The sequence below is a fragment of the Ambystoma mexicanum genome, chromosome 1q (genome assembly GCF_040938575.1).
Source record: "Ambystoma mexicanum isolate Mex_15411 chromosome 1q, UKY_AmexF1_1, whole genome shotgun sequence".
NCBI classification, from domain to species: domain Eukaryota; kingdom Metazoa; phylum Chordata; class Amphibia; order Caudata; family Ambystomatidae; genus Ambystoma; species Ambystoma mexicanum.
The window spans coordinates 733,976,711-734,001,074 of NC_090922.1; positions in this window are offsets into that span (position 1 = coordinate 733,976,711).

The window sequence follows — 24,364 nt, forward strand, 5'->3', positions numbered from 1 at the left end:
GTTAGGGTGACTTACATAAATAGTATTCCATCATGCCAGAGTTAACCATTGCTCCCCCATTTTTATTCAATCTGTTCGATACATTTTCTCTTTGACTCGATCCGGATAGGTGATCAAGATTTCGAGAGTAACCTGAACTCTAGCCAGTATTTGGTGTTAGGAAAGATTTCATAATTGTAGATAATTTTCCTTCGATGTGGCAACCCCCAAACTTTTTGCTGTTGTTTTACACCCAGATCTAGACTTTGCCGGAGAAGCGCAGCCTTCCGCCACACTCCTCTGGGCTTTCGCTCCATTCTTACGGGGAAACTGGCATGCCGTTAAGACAGTCAGTACCGGGAGACTTCGTTTCTCTTAGTCCTTTCCTCATGTTGCAGCTTTTGAGCAACATGAAACAAGAGTGCACCGTAACTTACATTACCGCACTCTTGGGTCTCCAGTCATTCCAATGGCCCTAGAAATTCTCGCTGGACTTATCATGAAATGTGCAAGTGTGTCACGGACGGAACTATTGGCAGCTATCGTTTCTTTGTGTTTTAAACCCCTTTTTGCCATGTTAACTGCGTTTCCTGCGTTTGGCCCAAATGGGTGGCCTGGCCTCGAAAATGGCCATGCCACGAGGTTCTTTGTCCTGTCCACTGACCGTCTTGCCCCTTCACCTTCCCCCAGGTCGAGCCGACCCGGGGCAGTCCTTATTTGGTCATGCACTTTCCCGCAAAACACAACGCATTCACAGGCTTCTGCATGCCTTGTGTGTGCCTCCAGGATGTGGGCTGGGATGTCTGTTCCCAATACACATCCTGGGTGCCAGAGAGTCTAGAGTTTCTTGAATGCCTGGGACCACCGTGGTCCGTGATAGGTCCACGTATGGTGTGAGTGGTTTGTGAGCAGATCTCCCATTGGGTCCTCTCCGTTTTGGCGCAAAGGGAACTCGTGATAAGAGGAGGCTGGAAACACCACTACCATGTTGATCTCCTGAGTTCTCACAAACAAAGGATAAGGAGCCAGGTATCCTGCAACCAAGAAGCTGAGTCGAGGAATCGCTGGTGACCCGCTGAAGGTTTGGCACCCTGCATTGCTATCGTCCTATGAGACCCTGTACTGGCGCTTCAACCCTTTAGAATAGTGGCATCTTCACCAAATCCTGTACCTAAGCCTTCGGAAGCGTCCCTGGGCCATCCAGTGGACTGACCAGCCTACATAGGAATCTTGTTCTGTCACCGCCGTCTGGTTACTGCTATTCCCGTGTCCTCGGCACTCTCACACAATTCGTACACTTGGCATTCCCAGGTCTGAAGTGAGAGGTGTGCTTTGGGACCGGAATACCTGGGGTTGCTGAGTTGCCCTGCTGTGGTAACAAACCTGTGCGTGTTCGCTGTATTTGGGACACCCTCGACCCTGACTCCTGCTGTCACGGAATATACACTGCGTCGAGACATCCTGCTGATCGCATCTGAACCTGCCAGTACTGAAACGGAACCGGAGAAGCCTGGGTCTGCCTGCATCTGGGACCAGTGATTAGTCAATACCCTAACCGGTTGCCCTCCCGCAGGAACCTGTGGCTCTCCACCACTGTCGTAAACAGCAACCCTTTTCCGCACTCGCGCCCTGCTTCTGCCCACAAGTGGAGGCTGCGCTTGAGTAGCGGAGAACTGTTCATCATCGTTTTGTTCACCTCTCTGAACTGCCTTATCTCCCTGTAGAGACTCTCCTTTGCCCGTTGGCACCCACGTGTGCAGGTACTTTTGAGCACAAGGCTCCACTCTTCGTAGGGCTCGGACTTCCTTCTAGTTAGGTGGCCTCTGATGTCGAACTGGGTCTAACGATTACCTGCACTGCCTGTTTTCCTCCCCATCTAGGTGGTCTGCATATTTCGTGCTTTTAAATCTTTAGACCCCTTGGTCTTGTATATATATTGTATTGCTTGTGATGTGTTGGTTTATTGGAGTTTTACCGTGATTCTTTACTATGGTCTATGTTACAAAGGCCTTGTAATAAATGTGTCTATATTTTTAATATAACACCTGTCTGGAGTAATTTGTAAGCGTCCTTGCTTTGTGTGCTCATTGCGGGCTTTCAGTCACCCTTACCCCTCTTGAGCCCTAGTCTTGACCGCCGCCATCGCTACCCTGATTGGTCTGGCTTGTCCAGAGGTTACCCTGTTCCAAGAAACTAGGCTGGCCTCCTGAATCTCTGCCCCTCCAGGACAGAGTTCAGAAATCCATTTTAACATTTGGTACATGCCCTTCGTCAATGAATTCACAGTAGCCTGTCCAGAATGGAACATGTATCTATTCACAGGGTAATTCATAGAAATTCGCACAAAAGTGTCTCACGCGACTGGCGCACAGCGTGCCCGTGCGAATGTCTGCACCAGCCGCGTGCGCCAAAATTGATTTCCGCGCACAGCGTATTCATGGATTTTCGCATCCAAAACCAGCCGTGGCGCAGCGTGGCGCAGCGTGGCGCAGCGACCCTGCAGCAGCGCCAGTTACGCCCCCAAGAACGCCCTCGTGCAAGGAAAAGCCTTCAAAATCCCCAAATAATCGCAAAGGGCTGCGCTAACCCTGGACCAGTTCACAGGGCTGGCAAACAGCAAACACCAAGCGGGGAACGTGTATTTCAGTGGTTCGCAGGAAGTTCCACACGCGATTGTCCTGTGTACGTGTGCATTAGGGATGCGCGGGAAGTATCACACGCAAAATCAGCAGGGTACGTGTATTTCAGGGGTGCGCGGGAAGTATCACACGCGATTCCAGCAGAGTATGTGTATTTCAGGGGTGTGCAGGAAGTTCCACACGCGATTGGCCCTGTGCGAGCAGGGTACGTGTATTTCAGGGGTGCGCGGGAAGTTCCACACACGATTGGCCCCGTGCGAGCAGGGTACGTGTATTCCAGGGGTGCGCGGGTGTTAGGGAGAATTCTCTGTTTAGGCTGAATTTCCTAACCTAGTGAGTCCCCCAGCAGCTTTGCTGGATTTCTGGAGTTTGTTTTTTCCATCCTCCCAAGAGTGAGGATCTTTTCTCCCACTCTTGGAAATGTATGTGTGTAATTCCTTTTGAAATGTCAATGTGTTCGATGGGCTATGGGGTCTTTTACTCCATAGGGTCTCATATGTTTTTCTATGTGTGTTACACCGCACCCTACGTGCCGTAACACGGGGGAGCTCTAGCGGGTCCCCCACCATAGACTCCATACCCGGGGACTGACTACTGTCTCCCCGGGCATGTAAAGTCACCATTGGCTTTACTAGACCTAAATTTACTAACAGAACTAGTACAAACCATCTTATTGTGGACATACTAGTAGGGGTAATTCGATTACTCCTGGATCTGTTACTCGAGGGGGCACTGTCCCGTCCCCCCTCGTCGAGTTTTGGCTGGTGGCAGTGGAAACTACTTGTTATGTTCGTCCCCGAACATAACCCTATGGGACTCGTCCCATTGTTGGAGATTGATACTTTTTCTCATTAATCTCTGACGTACCACCGATCTACTTATCTTAAATAAGTTTGGTATTTTCTGCCAGAACCCGGTTTGTAAATGGCGTCTGTGTTCGTCTCTGTGACTCCTAAACCAAAGGTCGAGCCCTTTGTTCCACTTTTGGCGGGCTCTGTACAGAGACCCTCCAAAGTGGTGCCATTCTGTCTGGGTTACCACAGCGGTGTGGGAGGGGGTTTTAGGCACCCTGGACCGAGTTGCCTTGCCAACTCCGGTCGCACTCTGGAGTGATTGGCCCAGGTGGTGAGCCTTCCCGCTCACCACTTAGCATGTGTTGATTGACAGCTAGGCTGAATGAATGGGGGTTTTCTGCATAAAAGCAGGGCTTTTGGGACTGGATCTTCAGAAGTCGCCACAGGACCTAAGAATCCGACGAGGGTAATGCTGAGCCGACCTGCACGACGACACCTCCGGTGGAGCCCTGCGGAACCGACTCACCACTTCCCGACGACAGAGGAGATCTCCCTGCCGGAGAGTCTCTTCCCCTGGCTGGTGGGAACAACCAGTCCCCTTTGCTTTTTATTCGCCTCAGGACGCGGTGGTCGAATTGCCCGTGCAGAAGCACCTCGGCAACCGGATAGCCACTACCCCTGAACCGCGACCAAAAGGTGGTGCCTTGTGACGGAGCACTCCGCGGCTGGTCTCTTCCCTGGTGGTTCACTGGGCTTCCTTTCCTTCGACGACGAGATCATCTCTACTCGTGGACAAGAACCAACGTGCATCCACCACCAGGAACAACTGCCCCCGCCGGAGCTGCCCTCCACAACAAGGTACCGTGTCCGCCTGGCTTCCCTTTCGATCGGTTCGAGTGAGGTGTCTGAATCCTCTCTGTTCCGTTGGGTCGCCTCCAAGCTTTTCTCATTCTTTGTTCTGAACTGGTTCAATCCACCGATAACAATTTGCAATACAGACTTGAATGCATCTCCACTAGAGACTTTTTGGGACATAGCGCCTTGCCTCTATCCGAGTGGGCCTGGCCTCTGAACTTTACGATCTATTGTGATTCTTGCCTTCCTGCCTTGCATTTTATCCGTTAGGATCGAACTGTGTTGATTTCGTAACCTGCCTATCTTTTTCTCCCCCGTCATAACTAATATTCGAGTGTCATCTGGGTTGAGGTATACACCTCTGTCTGAAAATAAGTGGTACCAGTAGAACCTAGAGGTGTCGATATTGCTAGGGGGATTGATGGTCTACTCCATAGAGTAATTGTGTTTGATTTGTTTGCCGTGATTTGCCTTAGTGGTTTTCATAGACATTTTGTTATAAATAAATACCTTAATATCTTTACGCTAAGCCTCGTTGCGTGTTTGCTTGTCTTGCTGTGAAGAATTGCCCTATTGTGTATACTCCACATACTGCTCAACTTTTCTTGAGAGAAGTCTGACTGCTCAGCCACAGCTACCACGTGAATCTGTGTGGTGCAGACTGCTACCAAGTGGGTTCACCGCCAACGCCTGTAGTCCTAAATCTTTTACAGTGGTCCCAGAGGGAACTGCACAGATTTCCGCCTAACAGCGGGAAGTTCCACACGCGATTTCAGCAGGGTATGTGTATTTCAGGGGTGCGCGGGAAGTTCCACACGCGATTGGCCCCGTGCAAGCAGGGTACGTGTATTCCAGGGGTGCGCGGGAAGATCCACACGCGATTTCAGCAGGGTACGTGTATTTCAGGGGTTCTGGGGAGTACTACACATGAATTGGCCGTGTGGGTCCTCCCAGGTGTTCGCTCTACAACCTCCATGGCCCCTGCAGGCAGCCCACACCACGGGGGACTACCCTGCACCCCTGCTCATGTCCCGCAGGCAGCCCATCCACCATGGGCATGCCCCCCCAGCCAACCCACATGTCACCTTGCACTACTGATCAACAATGCTTGTCTCCAAGCACCCCCACCCCCCAGCAGTCAGGGGCACCCTCCACCAGGCCCCCACTCCTGTCTCCCTGCACCCCCACCCCCCAGCAGTCAGGGGCACCCTCCACCAGGCCCCCACTCCTGTCTCCCTGCACCCCCTACCCCCCAGCAGTCAGGGGCACCCTCCACCAGGCCCCCACTCATGTCTACCACCACCCCCACCCCCCAGCCACCAGGGGCAGGCTCCACCAGGCCCCCACTCATGTCCCCTATTACCCCCACCCCCCAGCCACAAGGGGTAGACTCCACCAGGCCCCCACTCATGTCCCCTATTACCCCCATCCCCCAGCAGTGCAGGGGCAGCCTCCACCAGGCCCCCACCCATGTCTCCCACCACCCCCACCGCCCAGCCACCAGGGGCAGCCTCTACCAGGCCCCCACTCATGTCTCCCACCACCCCCACCCGCCAGCAGTGCAGGGGCAGCCTCCACCAGGACCCCACCCATGTTTACCACCACCCCCACCCCCCAGCCACCAGGGGCAGCCTCCACCAGGCCCCCACTCATGTCTCCCTATTACCCCCACCCCCCAGCAGTGCAGGGGCAGCCTCCACCAGGCCCCCACTCATGTCTCCCACCACCCCCACCCCCCAGCCACCAGGGGAAGCCTCCACCAGGCCCCCACTCATGTCTACCACCACCCCCACCCCCAGCCACCAGGGGCACCCTCCACCAGGCTCCCACTCCTGTCTCCCACCATCCCCACCCCCCAGCAGTGCAGGGGCAGCCTCCACCAGGCCCCCACCCATGTCTCCCACCACCCCCACCCCCCAGAAACCAGGGGCACCCTCCACCAGGCTCCCACTCCTGTCTCCCACCACCCCCACCCCCCAGCAGTGCAGGGGCAGCCTCCACCAGGCCCCCATTCATGTCTCCCACCACCCGCACCCCCCAGCCACCAGGGGCAGCCTCCACCAGGCCCCCACTCATGTCTCCCACCACCCCCACCCCCCAGAAACCAGGGGCACCCTCCACCAGGCTCCCACTCCTGTCTCCCACCACCCCCACCCCCCAGCAGTGCAGGGGCAGCCTCCACCAGGCCCCCATTCATGTCTCCCACCACACCCACCCCCCAGCCACCAGGGGCAGCCTCCACCAGGCCCCCACTCATGTCTCCCACCACCCCCACCCCCCAGCAGTGCAGGGGCAGCCTCCACCAGGCCCCCACCCATGTCTCCCACAACCCCCACCCCCCGGCCACCAGGGGCAGCCTCCACCAGGCCCCCACCCATGTCTCCCTGCACCCCCCAGCCCCCAGCAACCAGGGGCACCCTCCACCAGGCCCCCACCCATATCTACCACCCCCCCCAGCCCCCAGCAACCAGGGGCACCCTCCACCAGGCCCCCAACCATGTCTACCACCACCCACACCCCCACCCCCCAGCCACCAGGGGCACCCTCCACCAGTCTCCCACTCCTGTCTTCCACCACCCCCACCCCCCAGCAGTGCAGGGGCAGCCTCCACCAGGCCCCCACCCATGTCTACCACCAACCCCACCCCCCAGCCACCAGGGGCAGCCTCCACCAGGCCCCCACTCATGTCCCCTATTACCCCCACCCCCCAGCAGTGCAGGGGCAGCCTCCACCAGGCTCCCACTCATGTCTACCACCACCCCCACCCCCCAGCCACCAGGGGCAGCCTCCACCAGGCCCCCACTCATGTCCCCTATTACCCCCACCCCCCAGCAGTGCAGGGGCAGCCTCCACCAGGCCCCCACTCATGTCTACCACCACCCCCACCCCCCAGCACTGTGGGGCACCTGGCAGCAGGCCCCCACTCCTCTCCAACTCATGTTCACCTGCACCCCCACCCCCCAGCACTGTGGGGCACCTGCCAGCAGGCCCCCACTCATGTCCAACTCATGTTCCCCTGCACCACCACCCCCCAGCACTGTGGGGCACCTGGCAGCAGGCCCCCACTCATGTCCAACTCATGTTCCCCTGCACCCCCACCCCCCAGCACTGTGGGGCACCTGCCAGCAGGCCCCCACTCATGTCCAACTCATGTTCCCCTGCACCCCCACCCCCCAGTACTGTGGGGCACCTGGCAGCAGGCCCCCACTCATGTCCAACTCATGTTCCCCTGCACCCCCACCCCCCAGCACTGTGGGGCACCTGGCAGCAGGCCCCAACTCATGTCCAACTCATGTTCCCCTGCACCCCACCACCCAGCACTGTGGGGAACCTGCCAGCAGGCCCCCACTCATGTCCAACTCATGTTCCCCAGCCAACATGTCATCACAATCTAGATCCCTGGTCCCTATGGTCAGCCTCCAAATGCAAAACACCCACCCGATTATTGCATCCACCCACTCAGAAATGGCAATAACATGATAGAACAGCAATTCCAAGTTTGGAAACGAACACATGTCCCTCACTGGGGACCACATCATTGGGTGTCAGTGAATCTCAAAACCCATATCATAATATGCATGAAACCAATGAGATGATACTACACATTGAAGTTTGATCAAAAAATATGTATTAAAGGAAACATAAATTGAATCAAAAATAAACTAAAAGAAATGGGAATGTAAAAAAAGTAAAAAAGAAGCATGTCCGTGAAAAAATGCAAAACCAAAAATCAGAATCCAAAGGAATGGTGTCCAAAGTCACAGTCCACAAAAGAAAACCCAATGGGAAATTATAATTGAAAGCCATTGCTCCATGGGTAAATTTTAAAAAGAAAAGAAAATCCAACAGTGAACTATGTACAGGTGAACAAGCCAGGGTCCATGATCCCAACAAAAGAAATGAAACCTATCTAACAACACTACCTAATAAAAAATAACTATATACAAAAATGTGGCCCATTGTCCAAAAGGTCCAAAGAAAATGCAAAAACAAAGGAAACCTAACACTAACTACATAACTATTTACATGGGCAGCGGGATAGTCCAACGGCTCACTGGATGTTGTCATGGGCCAGGGCATCATCGAACTCCTGTTCAATGGCTTGGAGGCAGGCATGTTCCCTGGCCCCAAGGTCTCGCAGGGATAAAGCAGTGTCCAGCTCCAACTCCCTGCAAAGACCCTCGAGGCACTCAGCCCGCCTCAGCGCCCTTCGCATGGAGTTCTCTCCCCTGACCATTGTGAGCCGTTCCTCCTCTGCCCGCTGCCGCTCCGCACCTATCTGCTGGCCCAACCGCTCCCACACGGAAGCCACTCCCATTCCAGGGTTCTCCTGCCCTCCGGCCGATGCCTGCACCCCTGATGTTGATGGCCCGAGCCATGATGCCTCCCACGTCGAGCCTGCCGCTGCCTCCGACGCAACTGCCTGTGCCAGCACGACGGCATTCAGGCTGCTGGAATCCATTGACGTCATCGTGCACGTGCCCTGCCCGATGATGCCGTCACATCCTCCATCTGCTGGGGTCCAGTTGCTGGTGTGTCCACCCCTGCTGGACCTCCGACTCCCGACTGTGGCAGGGATGGGATCCTCACTGAGACGGCTGCATTGGTCGGGGCAGGTCCACAGGGGGCCCTGGTGGCATATGGGCCGGAAGACGGCATGGAGAACGACTGGTGCATAGTCTACACAGAGGAGGAGAGGGTCGCCAGATTGGCCGACACATGTAGGAAATCCCCGACCATGGCCGATCCTAACTGGGCCACGTCGGCACTGTGCTCTCCGTGATGACGTGCATGCTCCTCCCGGGAAGCATGCACCTCATCACTGATTGCACCTGTGCGCAACGCGCCACCAATCAGGACCTTCTCCATGCGGCCAGGGGCCCCTCGTCCGCAGGTGGAGGGGAGTCAGATGACATGGACATCCCCCTTACCTGCGGACGGGCCTGGGATGGGGCATCCCTGCTGGTGCATGGTGGTGCAGTCACAGTGTCAGGGACAGTGACATGCACAGGCCCCTCCACGGCGATCTGTGCTGCCTCCTGCCCCTGGACTGCAACACTTGCACCAGCAGGGATGCCCCCACCAGGCCCCATGTGCGCCTCAGTAGCGGCCTCCTCCTCCTCTGTGGAAACCACCAACCTGGATGGCTCCACCCCGTCTTCTGCCATTGCAAACCCCTGTGGGGGCTCACCCACCCCTTCCGCTGCAGCCGTGGGGGCATCCCCGCCGCTTTGCTCCACAGAGCCGTCTCCGCCCTCTTCTTCACGTGGCGCTGTGTAGAGGGAGACATAGAACACAAGCATCAGGGTACTGTACAATGGTCCCCTAGACAGGAAGCAATAGCAGATGAGTGGCACTGTCAAAGATCTCTTCCATCATGTCCCTCCACAACACATGGCTCAGTGCAGGTAAAACACATGCGGTAACAGGCATGGTGCATGCTATGGACATTAGCATACATGTCCAAGGGATTCTTGAAACATACAATGTTGTTTTGGAACTCACATGCATCATGGGCCATGCCTATCACATGCACACACTTCACCCTAGTTTCATCCATCTGGACTCGTACACCACAGACACAGTGGATACAAGGACGACTAGGCTGCATCAGTGAACCTGAACATTGCGACAGACATGTGTCATGCATCCCTGGCATTCACAAGTCACAGACACGCAGGTCAGACACACAGACATGGACAGCATACATGTACATGGCATCAGCACCCATCCCTCACCCATGTCCAGGAACAGAGACTGGCATGCTTTCATGTGGCCATTCCGCATAGGGCAACCCATGTTGCATTTGAACACATGCACCAACCATGTGGTTCACACATTACTGGTCTCACATGCATGACGTCCCTGCACACACACATGCATACATGGCCTATGTCACACATACAGGCAAGTATCAGACAACCAGCACACTGCAACATGCCCTGTCTCACACAGCAATGCTTGGCCACTTACCGCTCAACTCCAGATGGGTCTGCCTCTCAAGGATCTGGGCGTGGTGCGCTGGGCCTATGCGTTCCAGGACCCTCATCTGGATGGTACTCATGCGGCCCTGGCCCCCCTCCACGAGGCGCCGGCCTTCAAGAGGGTCCTGGACCTGCAGTCATCCCAGCGCTTCTTGACATGTTGGTAGTCGCGGACTGCCACCCCCTCCGCGTTGATGGCAATCACGATGTCCGTCCAGATCCGAGTCCGTCCTTCCTTGTTGGCGCGCTAACTTCCAAAGAGGGCATCATACTGCCCCAGGACTTGCTCCACCAGGACACCAACTTCGGTGGCAGTGAAGCTGGTGCCCCTCTGCCTCTCTGGCCGGGGGTTGCCAGTGGTGCCAGATGTTGCAGTGCCCGACATGGCAACCCCAGAGGCAGGAGTGGGTGGGCAACAGGGTCCTGGGGCTGGGGTGTGGAGCGATGGTATCCCAGTCGGGAGTCTTCTGTTCCAGCAGGGGTGGACACAGCAAATTGACCCCTGCAGATGGCTGATGTGCAGGCACCAAATGGCAGGGCACGGTGGCAGCAGGCAGGCAGGCAGGCAGCAGCAGATGGCTCGTGAGAGGCTGCTCGGGGCTCTGGGGGTCAGTAATTCAGCCTTTTGGGCAGGAGCGTGGTCTTCCGTCTGCTTACGCGTGGCAAGCTTGATACGGAGTGATTTGGCACGTGAAAATCCTGCACGTCTGCGTGTAAATTGAGGAAAGGCCCTTAGCGCGTATGCACGTCAGCACGCATATGCGATTTCATTGGACCAAAGGCCCTTAGCGCGTGAGCACGGCTGTGACGTGAGGCGCACGGGTGTTTCCCTCATTACACGTGATGACAGAGCACACGTGGATTTCCATCAATCGCGTGTGGAACTTCCTGCGCACCCCCAGTAATACACGTACCCAGGCCAATCGCGTGTACGCTCACTTCCCTCCGATTACACGCGATGACACTCGGACGTGCAGTTTTAAAACGTGTGCTCGCATATGCGATTTCATTGGCCCAAAGGCCACCATGCGCAGCTGTGACGTCACGCGCATGGCCGTAGAGAATGGCGCGTGTAAAAATGAAGAGATACACGTCCGAGTGTCAAAGCCCGTAATTGGTGGAAATGGCCTCATCGCGTATGTGCGTCTGTGACGTGTGTATAAAAGGTACGTGTAGAACGCCATTTCCTTGTACGTGCTTTTCATGGAGAGCGAGTGGGTGAAATCTGTTCTTCTTGTCGGTTCACACGCGATTTACTTCACAGCGTTTCCAGTTCGTACTCCCTGTTACCTCTGACAGCTTTTTCTCTTTTCCTCTTTTTCCTGGGCCTGTTTCCTCAAACGGCGTTCCCTACTACTGTTGTCCTGTCTCCTCAGACAGCGTACAATACTTCTTTTGGCGGGGGTGTTGCCAACGCGCACACGTCCATATTTTTCACGCTTCTGTTCCTGGCAGACCTTGAGTCGCGCACGTATTTAACATCTGTGCTTGCCCCGTGTGTCGCGTACCCCTTCAGAGGTCATTCTAGGCTGCGTGTGACACGCATACGTTCATTCTTGTGTTCCTGGGTGCCACAGCGTAGTGCAGGTTTTTTTTCCACGCACGTGGTCTAGGAGGGGTTGCGTGCACCTTACTTCGCTTTTTTGGGGTGCCTGTGCATTGCGTGACCCGTCATCTTTCCCCAGGGGTGACATACAGCCTTGCTAGAGCACTAGGGTACGATTAGCATCTGGTACCCAACCACTTTGACCCCCAATTGCCCAGGACAATAGTTCACATCGACTCCCATACGCACAATAACATCAGTGCCATGGCTGGGAGGCGACCAAGCCGTAAGGGTGGCAAAGGTGGCCGAGCCCCAAGTGGTGGCCGTGGTGGATCCAGTAGGGGACGTGGCCGTGACTTGCAGGGTGCCCCTATCCCCCCATGTGTGGAGGAGCAGGCAGGGACACCCATGCCCCCCCCTGTTGAGGTTACTGTGGCTGACACCATCCATGCTCAGCCCTTGTTGGACCAGCCCACTGTGGAACCAGACCCGGCACAGGATGACTCCATGGCTGACTTCCAGGTCAGCAGGTCTAGGCCACGTGCGCCGGTGAACGTTGGTGTCATCAGGCCACGTGGATCAGGGGCAGCTAGGTCATCTGCTGCCCCGCGTAGGCAGGCTGGAGAGGCTGCAGGGGCAGCTGCGGCTCCATCCACCCCACCTCTCACACACCCATCCAGGACAGTGTTGGTCCAAGTCCATCATGCTGACATTCCCCCTGACACCATCACACTTGAGATAATGCCTGCACCAACTCCCATGCTGAGTGTGCAATCCCACGCTCCTGCCCCTAGTGTCCAGAGCGGCGTAGGACACTCAGGATCCCCACCACCTTCCAAGCGGAAGAGTGCTTGTCCAGTAGAGGCTGATGCCCCAGACACGGCTACACAGTCCGGCCCATCAAGGAAGCCCAGCTTCAATGAGGCCGAACTGAATGCACTTGTAGAGTATGTGTCCGCACATGACCGCGAAATGGTGATTGTTGCAGGATCCAAGACCACACCTGCACAACGTCAGGCACACTGGCAGACCATTGCTGACATCATAAGTGCCCTTGGAATCGTGAGGCGCACAGCTAATGAATGCTACAAGCGCTGGAATGACCTGAAGTGCAGGGCAAAGAATAAGCTGGCCTCAAGTCATGTCGCAACTCTAGTGACTGGAGGTGGGTCTCCAGCAGACGACATAGAACTCACTCCACATGAGCAGGTTGCTGGGACCTACGTCACGGAGGAACAGATCCAAGGTGTGGGAGAACTGGCAGATTACGAGGCATTGTCAGGTGAGTGCACATGCATGTGTGTGTCATCCATGTGCATGGTGTGTGTGGCAGGGCTTCAGTTTGGGTGTCAGGGGAGGGTGTGTGTGCCTGAGTGGTTCGGCTCACCCATGTGCCTCTTCCTATACATTCTTGGCAACAGCTTTTGGGTATAGCAGCATCCTTTCACCCAACATTAGACATCCAGCCCAACACCACGCCAGTTGCCCTTGGAGTGTCATCTTGCCACAACACTGTTGCTTATTTACCTCTGTTTATTCAGGCAGATTGTTTGCATACCACCACTTTTACTCGGGATTTCTCAGTCCTATTGTCACATGTCTGACATGGCTATGGTACAGTGGACTGGCTCAGTTTCGTGGACATGATTAGTTTGGACATGTCCCTGTGCTATAGGACCATTTTTGACTGGCAGCTGCAGGTTAAACATTTGAACCATTACAATGAAAATAATCAATTATATGAACAAACTGGACTGAATGAACAATTAGTGACCTCCTCTCCCTCTTCACTTCATGGCTAGGGTACATGCCATCTGTGTATTGGCATGTGTATTTGACCTGCCAATCACTGGCCAATGTGTGATGCCACTGCTAGGCAGCATGCAGCAAATGTGTTCATCTTCCATCTTGGTGTCATCAATGTGTGCCATCTGCCTCCCCATCACACGCAGTGACGGTGCATGCATGGGAGTGTTTTAGTCATGTGGGACATGTGTCAATCAAGTACTGTTTCTGTAGCCTCTCAGCCCTAATTGTGTGCCATAGTGCTAATGCCTGTTTCCATTTGTTTTGTTTTATGTCTTTGCAGGGGAAGACGCACTTGATACTGCTGGGGTTGTGGAGATGGTGCAGACCCAGGAGGGGTCTGAGGGCCGACCGACCACCAGTGAGGGACATGGTGTGGTGGTGGGTGAGAACCCACAACTGCTGCAGGTCGTGCTCTCAAGGGTGTCTCTGGCTGCACTTCCCCCGAGCTGTATTCAGGTGTCCATTCGGATGATGAGACCTACGTGAACATCGCAGGTGAGTATTCCTGGGAGGGATTCTGTTCTGTCCGACCCACCTGCACCAGGGTTAGAACCCTCAATGGGGATGTCAGTGTTGGCAGGTACGCCTTTGGTGGTTACGGATGCAGGGTCACACTCCGCGACATCTGATCCTGTTCCTGGGCCAGCAGATCAGAGGGGGAATGCAGTCCTGCAGCCTCAGGCAGTGCCGGCACAGCAAGGTGCAGTTTGCCTTGCCCCAGACAGGTGTGGTGCCCGCCGACGTGGTGGCCGTACGCCACCTGGCAATACCGCATGGGAGAAATCCATTTACGGTATGGCAACCCAACAGGAAGCATCATCAGAGATGATGGCTCAGGCCATGGATAGGGTGGCCACTTCCATTGTCCCCCCCGAAAGGCTGATGGAGCGACTACAGCAGGCAACCGACTCCATCTGCCAGTCACACAGGGAGGACATGTTGGTGTCTGACAGGGACAGGTGGGCGGCACTGGCGACTCTGCAGGAAGCCATCTCCATAGAGTCCCAGGGCCACAGGGAAGCCCTGAGGCTGGAACTCCTTCACCTCAGGACGACTCTTGTTGAGCTTGAGGCTTCAACAAACCGAAGGACAGAACAGCAGCTGGAGCATCTCACCCGTACGCTCTCAGCTGAGATGCAGGCAAGTAGGGCGGAGGTCCGGGCATCCCATGAGTTGTTGCATGGGGACCTCCGCACACTTATCCTCCAGAAGGAGACCTACCACACCTGCATGCTTGCAGCCATGGAGGAACAGACTAGGGCTTTGCGTGGGCTGCCTCCAATAGTGCAACCACCTCCTGATGCAGCTGCAGAGGGTGAGGATAGCGACAGCAGTGATACTCCCACAATAGGGTAGCCGTGTAGGCCATGAGCCCATGGAGGTGTTTTTTTTTCGCAAGATCCACACAGGTGGGTTTTGGTGTGCACCCTGTCCTCGGACCTCCTGGGGGCCTCCCCCACCCCCCCGGGCCATTAATGGCCATTTTTGTTTTTATTTATTTATTTATTTATTTATTTATTTATTTATTTATTCATTTGGACAGTGTGTTGCCTTGCGTGGCTCCCGTGGGCATACACTGCATTGTGGCTGGGCACATGCAGGCTTGTCATGGATTTGGTTCAGATGCTTGGGTTTTTGTCACACACACCCCTCATGCTTCCCGTTTCCATGGGCTTGCAAAGGGTGTGCCCAAGTGACATTGACGTACATGGTGACATTGGACTCCCATGAGCTGTGTGGGCAGTCTGTAGTCAATACTGTGTATACATTCATAGTGCATATTGTTGTTGTATTGTACACTGCGTGGTGTATTGATATGTGCCTCTGCATCCATCTCATCCTCCATATTTGCAGGTCCATTCCTCATGTCTTCACAATGCGGTCCACCTTGGAACTGGAGTCCATGTTGTAAGCAGTGCACCTACACTCTTGCTGTATACTTGGAAGTGTTCGGAGGGCTGTCATCATCAGGTGGTGAGGCTAGCTAATTTTTAAGTCTGTAATGTCATGTTTAAGGTAGGTTGGAGGTTGTGTAGGTGATTGGTATTCTTGGTAAGTATTTGGTAATGTGGGTTGTAGGTCCTGCATTTCTGTGAGCATTTCATGTGTGGACATGTTTCCATTAGGGACACTGTAGCTGCTGACACTTGGGGCATGTTGTGGGGATTAATTTCTTTCCTCTCACATTGCATGTCATGCCATGGTGTGGCCGTGCCGGGGAGGGGGTTGGTGACATGGCACAGTTTTCATGTAGTATTTTGCAAGTGGGTATTCATTTCTGCAGAATGGAAGTGTCGTTTCATGACACTGCATTGGTGGTGTTTGTGTAGGTAGGGATGCACACATTGTGACACTTCCACATGAACAATCTCAGGCTGCTATGGTTCTGACAGTTGACAGTCCCTTTGTTCGTCTTAATTGTCAGGTCGAGTCATCATTGCTTATCAGATGGTATGTGCCAGGCCTGTGTGCACTCCACTGGGGTGTGATTTCTATGTGAAGTAATTAGCCACCAGCTGCGCACGGGCTGCCTCACCCTGTGCCCTCTCCCCTCCCATGCGCAGCGGCCGTGCATGTGGTTGGGGATGTGGGGGCCCCACCATGTCCACAGCCAGGCCCCGGCGTGTTGCAACATTGTGCAGGGCACATGCTGCCACTATGATCCTGCACACTACTGGGGGCGCATATAACAGCTGCCCGCCAGAACGGTCAAGGGAGCGAAAGCGTGACTTGAGCAATCCGAATGTGCGCTCCACTATGCCCCGGGTTGCAATATGGGCTGTGTTGTATCTTACCTCTGGAAGTGTGATGGGGTTCTGAATTGGCGTCATCATGTGAGTGCTCACAGGGTAGGCACTGTCCCCTGGTGAGGAGGTGATGGGTATCATTAGTGGGGTAGTGACATAACTCTGCATCTGACATGCATGCATGTGCAGTGGCATTCATACTCACCAAGCAGCCATGTATCGCCATGCTGCCCAGCTTCTAGGTCCCGCTTTAGGGTAGACATTCGGTAAATGAAGCTGTCGTGGGTGGACCTTGGATAGTTGGCATATACTGAGGTGATGATTCCCTTAGCATTACATACTACCTGCACGTTGATGGAATGCCAGTGCTTGCGGTTCCTATAGATGTGCTCAGATGCCCTTGAGGGACGTAGTGCCACATGGGTGCAGTCAATGGCACCTAGCACTTTTGGGAATTGTGCCACACCGTAGAAATCGAGGGTGGCAGCCTGCATTTCTGCAGGTGTCCTGGGCAGGTATATGTGCCTACGGACTGATGGGTGTGCAGTGATGATGTTCAAGACCTATTGTAGGCAGCGTGACTGCGTGGACTGTGACAACCCACCCACTATGGCACTTGTCCGCTGAAATGATCCTGTGGCCAAGAAGTGCAGTACATTGAGGACCTTCTCCAGGGGGCTGAGTGCTTGGGAGCACAGGGTGGGTGATGTGAGGTCATCCTCCCACTCACTGACCAGGTCCAGTATTATGTGTGGGGGAAACCTGTACCTCCCATACACCTGGTCATCAGGCATCCCAAAAAGGCTGGTTCTGGGAGTGAACATTCGGGCCCTCACTATCCTCCTCCTCCTCCTTTGGTAACCCAGGGCCACTGCTGCTAGGAATGGTATATTCATCCTGGCGTATGAGCTTGTTTGTTGCTTGCGTGCACTTTTATGCTGCGCGGGTCGACGTACGCCTGCTTCATGCTGGCGTACGTGTCTCAGGATTGGACCATTTATTTTTCGGCACGTCGTAGGCGAACGTGTGAATCTTCCCGCCCACCGCAGGAATACACGTAGCACGCTCTCACAGGCACAGTCGCGGGTAAATATTCCCTCCCACCCCTGGAATACATGTACCCCACTCTCACAGGCCCAATCGTGTGTGGAAGTTCACGCGCACCCCGAAGTACACGTACCCAGGCCAATCGTGTGTGGGACTTCCCGCGCACCCCGATGTACACGTACCCAGGCTAATCGCGTGTGGAAGTTCACGCGCACCCCGAAGGACACGTACCCAGGCCAATCGCGTGTGGGACTTCCCGCGCACCCCGAAGTACACGTACCCAGGATAATCGTGTGTGGAACTTCCCGCGCACCCCGAGGTACACGTACCCAGGCCAATCGCGTGTGGGACTTCCCACGCACCCCGAAGTACACGTACCCAGGCTAATCGCGTGTGGAACTTCCCGCGCACCCTGAGGTACACGTACCCAGGCCAATCGCGTGTGGAACTTCCCGCGCACCCCAAAGTACACGTACCCAGGCAAATCGCACGGCTGGGGGGTGGGGGTGCAGGGGGACATGAGTGGGGGCCTGGTGGAGGCTGCCCCTGGTGGCTGGGGGGTGGGGGTGGTGGTAGACATGGGTGGGGGCCTGGTGGAGGCTGCCCCTGCACTGCTGGGGGGTGGGGGTGGTGGGAGACATGAGAGGGGGCCTGGTGGAGGCTGCCCCTGCACTGCTGGGGGGTGGGGGTGGTGGGAGACATGAGTGGGGGCCTAGCGGAGGCTGCCCCTGCACTGCTGGGGGGTGGGGGTGCATGGGAACATGAGTGGGGGCCTGGTGGAGGCTGCCCCTGCACTGCTGGGGGGTGGGGTGGTGGGAGACATGAGTGGGGGCCTGGTGGAGGCTGCCCCTGCACTGCTGGGAGGTGGGGGTGGTGGGAGACATGAGTGGGGGCCTGGTGGAGGCTGCCCCTGGTGCTTGGGGGGTGGGGGTGGTGGTAGACATGGGGGGGGGCTGGTGGAGGCTGCCCCTGCACTGCTGGGGGGTGGGGGTGGTGGGAGACATGAGTGGGGGCCTGGTGGAGGCTGCCCCTGCACTGCTGGGGGGTGGGGGTGCATGGGGACATGAGTGGGCCTGGTGGAGGCTGCCCCTGCACTGCTGGGGGCTGGGGGTGGTGGTAGACATGGGTGGAGGCCTGGTGGAGGCTGCCCCTGGTGGCTGGGGGGTGGGGGTGGTGGGAGACATGAGTGGGGGCCTGGTGGAGGCTGCCCCTGCACTGCTGGGGGGTGGGGGTAATAGGGGACATGAGTGGGGGCCTGGTGGAGGCTGCCCCTGCACTGCTGGGGGGTGGGGGTGGTGGGAGACATGAGTGGGGGCCTGGTGGAGGCTGCCCCTGCACTGATGGGGGGTGGGGGTGGTGGGAGACATGAATGTGGGACTGGTGGAGGCTGCCCCTGGTTCCTGGGGGTGGGGGTGGTGGGAGACATGAGTGGGGGCCTGGTGGAGGCTGCCCCTGCACTGCTGGGGGGTGGGGGTGCATGGGGACATGAGTGGGGCCTGGTGGAGGCTGCCCCTGCACTGCTGGGGGGTGGGGGTGGTGGTAGACATGGGTGGGGGCCTGGTGGAGGCTGCCCCTGGTGGCTGGGCAGTGGGGGTGATCGGAGACATGAGTGGGGGCCTGGTGGAGGCTGCCCCTGCACTGCTGGGGGGTGGGGGAAATAGGGGACTTGAGTGGGGGCCTGGTGGAGGCTGCCCCTGCACTGCTGGGGGGTGGGGGTGGTGGGAGACATGAGTGGGGGCCTGGTGGAGGCTGCCCCTGCACTGCTGGGGGTGGGGGTGGTGGGAGACATGAGTAGGGGCCTGGTGGAGGCTGCCCCTGGTGGCTGGGGGGTGGGGGTGGTGGTAGACATGGGTGGGGCCCTGGTGGAGGCTGCCCCTGCACTGCTGGGGGGTGGGGGTAATAGGGGACATGAGTGTGGGCCGGGTGGAGGCTGCCCCTGCACTGCTGGAGGGTGGGGGTGGTGTGAGACATGAGTGGGGGCCTGGTGGAGGCTGCCCCTGCACTGCTGGGGGGTGGGGGTGGTGGGAGACATGAGAGGGGGCCTGGTGGAGGCTGCCCTTGCACTGCTGGAGGGTGGGGGTGGTGTGAGACATGAGTGGGGGCCTGGTGGAGGCTGCCCCTGCACTGCTGGGGGGTGGGGGTGGTGGGAGACATGAGAGGGGGCCTGGTGGAGGCTGCCCTTGCACTGCTGGGGGGTGGGGGTAATAGGGGACATGAGTGGGGGCCTGGTGGAGGCTGCCCCTGGTGGCTGGGGGGTGGGGGTGGTGGTAGACATGGGTGGGGGCCTGGTGGAGGCTGCCCCTGCACTGCTGGGGGGTGGGGGTAATAGGGGACATGAGTGGGGGCCTGGTGGAGGCTGCCCCTGTAATGCTGGGGGGTGGTGGGAAACATGGGTGGGGGCCTGGTGGAGGCTGCCCCTGGTGGCTGGGGGGTGGGAGACATGAGCTGGACATGAGTGGGGGCCTGGTGGAGGCTGCCCCTGCACTGCTGGGGGGTGGGGGTGGTGGGAGACATGAGGGGGGGCCTGGTGGAGGCTGCCCCTGTTGGCTGGGGGGTGGGGGTGGTGGGAGACATGAGTCGGGGCCTGGTGGAGGCTGCCCCTGCACTGCTGGGGGGGTGCATGGGGACATGAGTGGGGGCCTGGTGGAGGCTGCCCCTGCACTGCTGGGGGGTGGGGGTGGTGGGAGACATGGGTGGGGGCCTGGTGGAGGCTGCCCCTGCACTGTTGGGGGGTGGGGGTGCATGGGGACATGAGTGGGGGCCTGGTGGAGGCTGCCCCTGCACTGCTGGGGGGTGGGGGTGGTGGGAGACATGAGTGGGGGCCTGGTGGAGGCTGCCCCTGGTGGCTGGGGGGTGGGGGGGTGGGAGACATGAGTGGGGGCCTGGTGGAGGCTGCCCCTCGTGGCTGGGGGGTGGGGTGGTGGGAGACATGAGTGGGGGCGGGTGGAGGCTGCACCTGCACTGCTGGGGGGTGGGGGTGCATAGGGACATGAGTGGGGGCCTGGTGGAGGCTGCCCCTGCACTGCTGGGGGGTGGGGGTGGTGGGAGACATGTGTGGGGGCCTGGTGGAGGCTGCCCCTGGTGGCTGGGGGGTGGGGGTGGTGGGAGACATGTGTTGGTGATCAGTAGTGCAAGGTGACATGTGGGTTGGCTGGTGGGCATGGCCATGGTGGATGGGTTGCCTGCGGGACATGAGCAGGGGTGCAGGGTAGTACCCTGTGGTGTGGGCTGCCTGCAGGGGCCATGAAGGGTGTAGAGGGAACACCTGGGGGGACCCACATGGCCAAATCACGTGTAGCATTCCCCGGCACCACCGAAATACACGTACCCTGCAGAAATCGCGTGTGAATCTTCCGCGCACCTCGGAATACACGTACCCAGGCCAATCGCATGTGGAACTTCCGGCGCACCCCGTAGTACACGTACCCAAGCCAATCTCGTGTGGAACTTCCCACGCACCCCCACCTACCCAGGCCAATCGTGTGTGGAACTTCCCGTGCACCCCGTAGTACACGTACCCAGGCTAATCGCGTGTGGAACTTCCCACGCACCCCGAAGTACACGTACCCAGGCTAATCGCGTGTGGAACTTCCCGCGCACCCAGGAACATGCGCACACACTATTTTTCACACAGCAGGTGTCCGTGTTTGTCGGTGCCCCTTTGCACCTCATTTGTCCTAGAGGGCCACTGTATGGGCCATTCATCATGGCTGTATATGGGTGCTTTTTGTTAGCGCACATTTTGGCGCACATTTTTTTCAGTCGCACGGGCGCTACCGCCTGCTTTCTTGTGGCGTACTTGTTTTGCCCTGTGCGCTTCTTTGACCGTGCGCTGGTTTGCCCTATTCGATTCCATGAATACGGGTTGTAGGCGAGCGTGTGGGCGTTCCGCGCACTTGCCTCCTGTACTTCCTCCGTGACGCCCATATTTTCACCCGTTGTTCCCCATTCCGAGTGTTACGCCCCGTGTTCCGCCTACTTTTCTGATGTGTGCCGCGCTATGTGCGATTTCGCAGTGGCCGTGGCGCACGCTGTTGGATGACCTGTGCGCCGGCGTGCGCGGCGCACATTTTTAGCGCACATCCAATGTTTTTCTCGTGCACGGACTTCCATGAATCGCTGTGCGCTGGTTTTCCTGTGATTTTCGCACTTGCACTGAGATTTTCGCACTTTTCCTGCGATTCGCACGTTTTGGCACCTCTGCGCTGGAATTTTCGGCGCACATTAATTCCATGAATCGACCCCTCAGTGTCTTTGGCAGAGAGTTCGAGTCAGTGGACATTAGGCATTTCCTAAATGCCATGCATAAGCACCAACAATATAGTGCATTTAATAATGTTATACCTAATTTGTATCCCACCCAGGCTATTGGGACACTCTAAGAAAGGTTTAATACATGCCTCCAGTATTTGCCCTCGAGTTTTGAAAAGAAGGTCTCCGGTTATATGGCTCTAGTATCCATTGCATTTACTAGAGCAGTAGTGACCTTCTGTTTGTAATATGCTAAAGCCGGAAATAGGGAAAATGTACAATACCTACTCAGGATATGGCACATGTCATTTTATTCCCAAGCTCAGTTAGGTGTGATTTATTTTGAGGATTTCCATCGATGAACAGTCCGAGATATGTATAGTTAGAGCCAACTTCCAGTGGCATATCCTTGATTGTCCAGGTCATTCTGTGATAAGACATTTTCCTGGGATTGCATGCTACTATCTTTGTTTTATGCAGAATCATCCTACGCTGATTAATATCGATATAATGTGATAGGGAATCAAGAAGCTTTTGTAGCCCCATGGGTGTTTTTGATATGAGCACTAGGTCATCGGCATAAAGTAGTGCCTTGACCATTGCGTTCATAAACTTCGTTAAATCCGAAATAATACCCTCAAATGCATCCTTGATGTCATGGATGAAGAAATTGAAGAGGTCTGAAGCAAGTATTCAACCCTGCTTCAGCCCTCTTGATGTCTTTATGGGTGATGAGAGGCGAGCCTCCATAGAAAGTCTTAATCTGACAAATGTTTTGTAATGAAATGCATGAACTATATAACAAAGGGTACAGGGACAACCAGCCTTTTTAAGTTTGTTTATTAGCAATACACAAGACACAGAGTTAAATGCAGAGTGTAAGTCAATGAATGCAACGTATATAGCTAGACCATTTAGTTGTGCTTCAGATTTGATGATATTAAGGCAAAGTAAATTAACTGTGGTGCCCATACCAAAGATGAAACCTGTCTGATTTGTATTTCTCGTCCACTGTGCTTGCATCCAGGTGTTAAATTCTTGTAGAACTACCCGTGCAAAGAACTTACCAGGTCCCTCTAGGAGCGCTATGGGCCTATGATTGGTTGGGGAGGGTTGATCGCCCTTTTTATATATAGGTATAATCAGTGATTTGCACCAGGTCATGGGAATGGTGCATTTCACAATTACATATGTGAAGATTGTTTGCAATATGATAGCCCAACTGTGTGGGTCTGCTTTAAACATGCCCATCAGGGCCTGTCTTGTTGATATAAGTGTGCCTTTCTCATGCATGTCCAGTTTCGATATTTGCATTTAGCTGATCTCAATGCAATTATTCTACTACCTATCGGTAGTTTACTGATGTTTTTCTTTTCCTGACGATATGCTGTTTTTCTTTGTGTAAGCTCCTGATCAAGTGTTTATGTTGAAATGCTGTGGTTTTTGAAGACATAATAGCAGTGCTAAACTGATTCAGGACTTTGAGAACCCGGTTATTTGAGTAGTCATTACAGCACACTTGTGCCATTCCTGAAATTCATTTTGCACATGAAAAGACCAGGTCAATGAGAGCATTTGATGATCACTATGGGTTTGTAAAATAATCTCTAAGTTATTTGCTATGTTAAATAGTCGATCTTCAAGATAAATGTAATCAATAATGCTCTCCGAATTACCATTTGACCATGTGCTTTTAGGCAGAACATCACCTGGCAAGGAGCCGTTGTCCATTCTGAAATTCCTTTCCATCATGAATGCCACCCATCTTTGGACCTCTGCTTCTTTAGTTTTGCAGTTAGAATTTAAGCACTTAAGATTCAAATCTCCAGTTTTGATTGTCGCAAATATGTCAGGTTCTAACGATATGGTATAAAAAATGTTTAAGCCTCGATAAAAGGCTTTGTCTGTGATTCCTGCAGGATTTCTATATACATTCACAAGCGCTATATTGTGTTTGTAAGATTCACTTTTCACCAGTTGGACTTAGTTGTTCGGTGCTAGCCAAGGATGAATGGTTATGCCAACACCTTTCCTTATGGCCACAAGTAGACCAGCAGAAGGTCTGCTTCTGGCTACTACTTTAGCTGGCAGCAAGATTAAGTCGTGTTCTCCCAAAATTGGTGTTGTTGTAAGCCAAGTTTCCTGCAGCGAGAAAAATGTCAAATGTGCCAATGTGATTATCGATGTTTGTTTTTAAATGGACATGTCTGCAAGTGTTCCAGCTCGCAAATCTTATTTGTGTCAGTTGTTAACTAATGATGATTATGCTACATTGTGCTGTCTCAGCACACCTGCATGTACAGCGGTGTTATGATTGGAATTCTCATCACATTGTAAGCATTTGGAACCCTGATGATTTTGATTGCTGCTCATATAGAGGTTTGGCTTAGAATATGTTTGTTGTCTTTATTGCCATTGCCATTCCGTTCCGGGTCTTGTGCTATGATAAAACCCAACCCAAAGAGATCCATCTTGGCTCACCAAAGAGTAGTCAGAACTACACCAGAAGGTATCCATAATCGGATAATAGAAAGATTTTCATCACGTATAAACTCAACTTGCTCTATGTCTGTAGATGCAACATCTTGTAGCGCCGGAACTTCGGAAAACATGTTAATCACGCTTGCTCTGCATAGATCATATTGGTTATTTGGAAGGTCACGGCATTTCATTATGAGAGTATGTTCTGTTCTAGGACATTTTGGTGTCTGTT